Raw genomic sequence first — 8,140 nt, 5'->3', positions numbered from 1 at the left:
GCATGATAGATTGTTCTCCGTTTACTTTCAACCTGAATGTGTCTTTAGGTCTAAAGTGGGTCTCCTGTAAACAGCATATAGATGGGTCTTGTTTTCTTATCCATTCTGTTATGCTATATCTTTTGATTGGAGCATTGAGTTCATTGACGTTTAGAGTGAGTACTGAAATATATGAATTTATTGCCATTATGTTTCTTGTAGAGTTGGAGTTCCTGGTGGTGTTCTCTGGTCCTTTCTGGTCTTTGTTGATATCATTTTTTTTGTTTTGTTTTGTTTTGTTTTGTTTTTGTTTTTGTTTTTGTTTTTGTTTTTTTGTCTTTTCTGCCCTCAGAGAGTCCCCCTTAAAATTTCTTGCAGGGCTGGTTTAGTGGTCATGAACTCCCTTAACTTTTATCTGGGAAAATTTTAATCTCTCCTTCTATTTTGAATGACACTTTGCTGAATAAAAAATTCTTGGCTGCAAATTTTCCAATTCAGCACATTGAATATATCCTGCCACTCCTTTCTGGCCTGCCAAGTTTCTGTGGATAGGTCTGCTACAAACCTGATCTGTCTTCCCTTGTAGGTTAAGGACTTTTTTTCCCCTTGTTGCTTTCATGATTCTTTCCTTGCCTGAGTATTTTATGAATTTGACTATGACATACCTTGTTGATGGTCGGTTTTTGTTGAATCTAATGGGAGTCCTCTGTGCTTCCAGGATTTTGATGCCTGTGTCTTACCCCAGCTTAGGGAAGTTTTCTGCTATGATTTGCTCACATAACCCTTCTACCCCTTTTTCTCTGTCTTCATCTTCTGGTACCCCTATGATTCTGATGTTGTTCCTTTTTAATGAGTCATCGATTTCTCTAATTCTTAAATTGTTCTCTTTTGCCTTAGACTCCCTCTTTTTTTTCTGCTTTATTGTTCTCCGTAAGTTTGTCCTCTGCATACCTGTTTTGCTGCTCTGCACATCCACCCTTGCCACCGTGGCATACATTCAAGATTGCAGCTCAGTTATAGCATTTTTTACTTCACCCTGAGTAGCTTTTACTACTTTTATTGCCACAGACAGGGATTCTAATCTATTTTTGACCCCAGCTAGTATTCTTATTTTTGTGATTCTAAATTCTGGTTCAGACATCTTGCTTGTATCTGTGTTAACTCCCTAGCTGTCATTTCTTCCTGCTCTTTCTTTTGTGGTGAATTCCTTCATTTTGTCATTTTGAAGGAATAAAAGGAATTAATAAGGTAAAAAAAATGAAAATTAAAAAAATTAAGAACAACACACACACACAGAAAAATCAAATAGACGATGTTAGATCCTAGGTGTGTTTTGGTCTCGTTATTGGAAGGGGTTTGATAGAGAAAAAGGGGGACAAAAAGGAAAACCTTTGAAAATTTGAGAAAATGAATAAATGAAATAGAATAAAATGAAATGATGGAAGTAAAATACAATTGAAAAATTTACAAAAAAGTAAACAGTATAGTAGAAAAAAATAATGAAAAATATTTTCAGTAAAAATTGAAAATAAAAATAAAGTTTTTCTCTTTCTGTATTGAAGAAAAAGAAAAGAAATGAAAAAGAAAAAAAAAAGGAAACAATAGATGGACCAGTGAACAGACTGAAATGCCATTGAAATTACATCATTTTCCTCTAGAACTCAAACCTTGAAGCACTTTATAGTCTGTAAACTAAGCAGGTGGAGAGATTTATGGTGTTCCTGAATAGTGAGGTTGGCCCAGTTGGGTGGGGCTTAGTTTAACAACTCCGATCTCCCCTAGATGGTGCTGCTTAGCTTACTGGGGTGGATTGTTGTGGTGCTTGTAGGTATGTATGCGCATGCACGGGAGGGGTGAAAATGACGTCACCCAGCTACCCAATCTCAGAATGGAACTCTGTTCTCCCTGATCAGCAATTGCACACCTGGTTTTTGCGACTGGCTTCAGTCCATTCCCCACTTTTACCCTTTCTGTGACCAAGCCATCAGGCTACCAGGCATCACCTCCCTCCTGAGTTTTGTGTCAGGAAACTGTTTCCTAACCCCTCATCTTTGAGGGACTGCAGCTTTGACCCACTCAAATCCTCTGGGGGAGGGTCTCACCATGCAATGGCCAGGTACTGGCCACACCCAGGAACATTCACAGGACCGTGCTACTGCCAATGCCCAGAGGCGGTGGCTGTGTGCCAGTCTGCCCCAGAAAAAGTTCATGAGATCATGTAGCAGCAGCATTTCAGGGATTATGGTAAATCACAACACACATCTGGTACCAGGCTACATCCTTAACAACCTTTGTTCAGCACCAGCAAATGTGGTTGTTCTCTGGGGTCTTCTGGGATCAGGTGGCTGCACAGCTTCTACCAACTGTCCTTCCAGCAGTGGAAACACTTCTCCCTGTGTGACCCAAGGACCTCCCAGACCCCACTCTGCTCCCAGGGATTCACTCTTCCCACCAGACCACTGCCAGATATTGAGTTGCAGAGTTTCAGACTCTGCATTCCCCCTGTTTATAGAGTCTTAATGGAATTAAAACCGTCTCCTTTCTCCTTTCTCCATTTTTAGTTCAGTCCCTGTGGCTGTTTTGACTTTTCCACTTTCTCTCCAGCTTCTTTTGTGTGGGGGGGTGCTTTTCCCATACTCTCCTCCCATCTCCATCCTCTCTCTGCAAGCAAAAACAGGTCCCTGTCCTCCGTGGCTTCTCTCTCCCCCAGTTCACCTCTCCACACCACATACCTGCTGAGTTCTGTGGTTCAGGTTGTGAAGATTGTGGTGTTAATCCTCCAATTAGTTTTCTAGGTGTGCAGGAGGGTTTAGTGTTGATCTGGCTGTATTTCATGGATGCGAGATACAAAAAACTTTCCATGCTGTTTTGCCATCTTGGCTCCTCATTTTGAGGACATTTTAAACCTGAGTAATCTGAAAAAAATGATATTTTACAAGATAACATTGGCAGTGTTGTACACTGTATCGGAAAAGAGAGAAACTGAAAGTCAATGTGGCCAGTAATAAGTGCATTACAATGCAATAGCCAGATCAAATTGTATAGCCTTTTTAAGGAGTGCGAGGGGAGGTTGAAAGAGAAAACTGCAGGTTTAGCCAACTACATGGGATAATAGCTAAAATCATAAAACATAAATAAGCATAAAAAACAAATACAACCACCAAAGGAGTAACTATAAAGAAAATATACCTTGGTTAGAGTCTTAGAATAAAATAAAAATAAAATAATTCAAGAAGAAGAACTGGGTCTATAATGTCAAATATTAAGAATGAGAAGACAAGTAGCACACGTATTTTTGAACTGTATTCTGCATAAGCTTCTTCATAAATATGCCATATTATTTTAATTAACATTTTGAATTATTTACACTTACTTTAAAAAACTATATTATTATTGTAAATGGGAAAAAACTTTAATAGAAGGTAATTATAAAATAAATAGAAAACTACTTATACCAAATACGAGAATATTATATATCCCTGAAAACTGACTTTTAGACAAGTGTTTTATGCGCTATATTTCAGGAAATCCAGGACTTGGAAAAGCCACTCTATATATACAGTGAAGGAATTGAGTTTGGGGGAAAAGAATTTGATTCAAGAGACAACTGATAGTTTGTGAGCAGAATGACTATATCAGCTTGTACTTGAAGTCACCTACAGTATCTGGGATGGAGGATGTAATGTTGAGTGACAAGAACTGTGTGCTTCTTGATGCTTAAGTTGGATTTTGGATGTTCACATAGAATATCTGAGAGATGGTAACTTTCTCGTTTCAAACATGTTGCAGAATTTTGCTTTCCATATAGTTATATCTCTAATAATGTGATTTTTGGGGGCGCCAGGATGGCTCAGTCAGTTAAGAATCTGACTCTTGATTTCAGCTCAGGTCATGATCTCACGTTTCTTGAGATTGAGCCCTGCATTGCTGAGGGCTCCACGCTGACAGCATGGAGCCTGCTTTGTATTCTCTCTTATGCCCACCCTCTCCCTCTCTCTTTGCCCCTCCTCTGCTCACACTCTCTCTTTCACAATAAATAAATTTAAAAAAAATAGCATAACTTTCCATCTCTGCTGCAAGATGTTTCTTCTTAAAAAAAATAAGAAATGTAAGCATGTTCTAATAGAGGACTAAACAGGTAAATATAGGGCAAAACAATACTTCTAGATTTGACATAACTATATTAAAAGATAATGCTCTTCTTTATTTAGTGTTAGAGGATGCAATTAGAATAAAATTAAAAAAAAATTAAAAACACCTCTTTTCTCTTTTTATTTATTTTATTTATTTTTTTAATTTTTTTTTCAACGTTTTATTTATTTTTGGGACAGAGAGAGACAGAGCATGAACGGGGGAGGGGCAGAGAGAGAGGGAGACACAGAATCGGAAACAGGCTCCAGGCTCTGAGCCATCAGCCCAGAGCCCGACGCGGGCTCGAACTCCTGGACCTGGCTGAAGTCGGACGCCTAACCGACTGCGCCACCCAGGTGCCCCATCTTTTCTCTTTTTAAATCCAAGTTGCTTTTGGTAGGAAAATAACCTCTCTTTTTATAGCCACTTGTAGCATTGAAGAGAGAAGGGATTTTTCGTGGCAAAAGGATATGCTGGAATGTACATGTCCTTCCAAATGTTAGAAACTTATTTCGATTTGCAAAGAAATTGTCTTTATACAATGAAAACCTCTCAGGAAGTCCAACTGCTTATTTGTTTGTTCTTTGAAGCGAGACAAATCATCATTAAAAAGGTTCAGCTTCAAATTAAGACCTTTTAGAAGCTTAGAGGGACTTGCTCACAAAAGTTCAAATCCCTTAGAAAATGGCTCATTGCTGCCTCAGAGAAAGAGAAAAATAGCTACTGATGAGATTCAAATCATTCTCTATCTTCTCTTTCATTAATTTTAAACATAATTCATAGGCCATTATGCTCTGGAAATCAAAATAATTATTCCTCATTGTAGCCTACCATTTTTCATCATTATACACACACAATGTCCAATTTCACCCCACTCATTCAAAATGGCACTTAAAGCAGGCAAAAAAGATTAACTCCAATACTTACATTTGGCTTTAATTCATAGCTTTCTAAAGAGTTTTACTAGTCTAAATATGTATTTACACAATAGAATGTGATGAGTCATTTCTAAAATGTAAACATACTAGTTTAAAAAATTGCTTAAATATGTATTTCTGCCTGAGCTTCTCTCAGGATATTCCTATGAGATTCACAGCAATAACTCCCTAATATTTGAATCATATCACTTCTCAACACATTACAAATAATTAGAAAAGAGTGGGCAAGGGGTAGAGGTACCTCTCATGGTAGTCAAAATATTGTATTCTTTTGTCTTTCTTGCTGTTGGATAGTCAGAGGGGCCTTGTTCCTCATTTCAAATGGGATCACCTTCAATCTAGTCTGACTAAGTTTTTTATGAGGTTGCCGTTTACAATCTCTAACAATCAAATACCTGGGCAGATGTTTCAGAGAATAATAGTGTTCACTTTCTATAAAGAAATATGCAGCTCAGCACTCGGGCTTTTGTTCTTGGCGAGACATACATTTCACTGCATCATCAGTGAACTCTTTGATTTTAAACAATCTGCAGCATATTAAAAAACATTCCAAATCTTATTTTCTTTTGCTGGTGAAGGTGTTCATCTGGTGGCCAGTGTGAATATCATCTTATGTCTAAGGTTTGTGTCTCTGCCTTAATATGCCATTGCTGGTACCAATTTTGGTCCGAGATGAAGCAGAAGTGAATTAAGATGGTAGGGTCCATAGATATGGACATAGAAAGATAGGAAGCAGAGTAATAAGACTTATCTGGTCTTTAATCTCTATGTTATTAATGACACCCGTTTCTACCATAGGGTAGTCTAATCTCAACATTGCTCCAAGCAAACTATTTTGTAAATGCCACAGGTAGTGTCTCTGTCTTGAGTGTTCTCTGAAAAGTTATATATATATCTATTTGACTTATTTGAAGTTGGATGACTCCCCAACTCCCATTTTCTCTCCTCCCTCAGCACCCCCCTCCAACACTTTATAAAGTAACATCAGACACAGGCTGGTTTTCCTGGGAATCAGACTTTGAGATGCAGAACTTTAATGGAGTAATTTTATTTGGGAATGTTCTCTAGATAAGTAGCCATTGAAGAGAGAATAAAGCAAGACTGAGCAGAAGGAGAAGTTGAACTGAGAGACACTCACAACAAAGGCCTCAGAGAGTCTCATGGAAGCTCTGGGGCTGGGATGTCCCTTCAGATCAGTCTTGTATTGAGAAAGGGAAGGATCAACTAATGCCTTGGTTAGGAGTCTGAGGATTCAGTGTTTAGGATTCTATAATCATCAGAACAACTTGGTATTATATGTCAAGTTTGTTCACGAATTTATGAGAAACTGTTTTTGCAGAAATACTTATGTTGATACTTCCAAGACTTCAGGCCTCTGCCTCCTTATCTGGAGGGTGGTGGAATTTAATAGTTCTAAAAAAAACATTTATTGTGTACTTGTGACCCCAATGTGTGGTATAGATGTCATCTCAATTCTGAAAGCCAGGCATTATATTTTTCCTATTTTATTTTATTTTATTTTATTTATTTTACTTTATTTTATTTATTTATTTATTTGACGTTTATTTATTTTTGAGACAGAGAGAGGCAGAGCATGAACGGGGGAGGGGCAGAGAGAGAGGGAGACACAGAATCCGAAGCAGGCTCCAGGCTCTGAGCCATCAGCCCAGAGCCCAACGCGGGCTCGAACTCACAGACCGCGAGATAGTGACCTGAGTTGAAGTTCGATGCTTATCCGACTGAGCCACCCAGGCGCCCCTATTTTTCCCATTTTATAGATGAGGAAATTGATTCTAGTGTGATGGAGTGAACCAAGGTTCACACAATTAGCAGGCTTGCATGCAAACCTATATTTTCCTGCTCAATGGAAAATTGCATTGTACTTTTTTATAGACTTTGAGGCGATAAGGAGAAGGGGGAGGGAGAGAGATTGACTAAGCAATGCTGGAGGCTGAGAAGTCCTGCAGTCTGCAAACTGGAGAATCAGGAAAGCCTGTGATGTAATTTATTATGAGTCTGAAGACCTGAGAATCAGGAAAGCTGATACTGTAAATCCCAGTCTGAGGGCAGGAGAAGATGAAATGAGATGTTTTAGTTCAGGTACTGAACAGGAAAAAAAAGGGATGATTTCCTCCTTCCTCTGTCTTTTGTTCTATTCAGGCCTTCAATAGGTTGGATAATGCTCACCCACACTGGGGAGGACAATCTACTCACTGTACTGGTTCATATACTAATCTCATGCAGAAACACCATCCCAGACACACCCAGAAATAATTAATATGGGTACCCCATGGCCAGTCAAATTCACACTGGTTAATAATAAAATTAATCATCACAATGATAAAATTAATCATCGCATATTCATATTTGGAAATATCCATTCTTTCAGGCCCCTAGATACTGTGGTAATTGATGCTAAACACTTGAAAATTTAATGTGCCTTAAGAAGATTAAGACATTTTATGATATCAAGGATAATAATGCCAACCAAGAAAAATCAAATGCCTAATGTATTCCAGTCCTGTGTCAGTGACTTTAGACACATTATTTTACAACATGAAGACCATTATTATTCTCCTTATATTTTAGGGGGGAAATTTAGAGAAGTTAAATAACTTTCCAAAGGCAATATTACTAGTAAGTGGCAGGTCTAGAGTTAAAATCCAAATTAAAATATGAGTTTTGATCCACTACTCAAGTTTCTCAATGATCTTTCTGAAATGTAGAAATGTCAAGATGTAAATTGTTCACATGTTGGTTTGTCATGGAAACTTCAATTGGCTCTTTCTGATGTCACTGTAATTTATTGAATCAATTCATACCCTTCCCTTCCTTTCTGTGACGAAATGGTTTGTCTGTCACTTTTCTTAACTTGGAAATTCCATTTCTTAGAAACTCTTCCCTGTATAAGGTCAGAGTTGTCCAAAATAAAAACTTGTATGAAATTTGGGATATGAAAGTTAAGCAGCAGACACTTTTCTCTGAAGTTTGTCAAGGTTAGTTGTGACAGACAATTACAGAGGTATTGACAGGTCCAGGCTTGTCCTCTCTCAACTCTACTTTAGGTCTAGTTCTTCCTTACTGTTGATGCT

Source organism: Herpailurus yagouaroundi, unplaced genomic scaffold, assembly GCF_014898765.1.
Source record: "Herpailurus yagouaroundi ecotype Mexico unplaced genomic scaffold, PumYag 162, whole genome shotgun sequence".
Lineage (NCBI taxonomy): Eukaryota > Metazoa > Chordata > Mammalia > Carnivora > Felidae > Herpailurus > Herpailurus yagouaroundi.
Note: the sequence above shows the minus strand (reverse complement) of the source record.